The sequence below is a fragment of the Octodon degus genome, unplaced genomic scaffold (assembly GCF_000260255.1).
Source record: "Octodon degus isolate 3935 unplaced genomic scaffold, OctDeg1.0 scaffold01195, whole genome shotgun sequence".
NCBI classification, from domain to species: domain Eukaryota; kingdom Metazoa; phylum Chordata; class Mammalia; order Rodentia; family Octodontidae; genus Octodon; species Octodon degus.
Window position 1 is genome coordinate 7,010 of NW_004525771.1, and position 669 is coordinate 7,678.

Genomic DNA, 669 nt, shown 5'->3' on the forward strand with positions numbered 1-669 from the left:
GAGCCATTTTCCTTGTCTTTGCCTTTTCTGTTTTTCTTTTCCTTTTCTTTCTTTCCTGTACTACTGTCACTATTCTCTGTAGGGAAACAAAAATATTGTTCCACAGCTTATATCATTATCAAAAACATTTTAAGTTCTGCCTTCTTGCTATTCCTTCAGAAATTCCTAATAAAATGCTATTTAATTCTAAGGGACTTTCCAGGACAAACCCATAAGCTACCATTTCCCAGAGGACAAACCCAGGCAATGAATAGCCATAGAACACCAGGAGCCTCCTGTTGGATGTGGTACAGGACAGCTCTTCCCACCCAGCAGGCAGCACTGTTTCAGTCTATATAACAGCCTATCTCACAGTGGGGAGAATGCTGGAATAGGTTAGACTTTCTTGCTGTAGCAAGCTCAAATTGTGCCAGACCACTTTGATAATCTGTCACAGAGTGTGGCTTGCAATGTTCCAAGGCCACGTCATCTTGGGACAAGGCCCCTGCTGGCATCTTCAGGCCAATGAAACAACAGAACTGTTGTTTCCTTCATATTCGGACTGTGTAACAAAAATATCATTACAAAGACTTACCAGGTGGGTTTTTGAGAATGAATGTGCAGAGTTTATGATGTGTGTCAAGCATGCCTCGATAGCCGCAGGCTTTACAAGAATTACCTATGGTTTGT

General features: G+C 41.9%; 1 non-coding gene across 1 annotated transcript; it reads right to left on the reverse strand.

Annotated features, from left to right (window-relative positions):
• Nucleotides 1-320: 320 nt before the first annotated feature.
• Nucleotides 321-446, reverse strand: LOC111814893. The gene has a single exon (XR_002819755.1). It is a non-coding gene; the product is annotated as a small nucleolar RNA SNORA28 (small nucleolar RNA).
• Nucleotides 447-669: the final 223 nt, after the last annotated feature.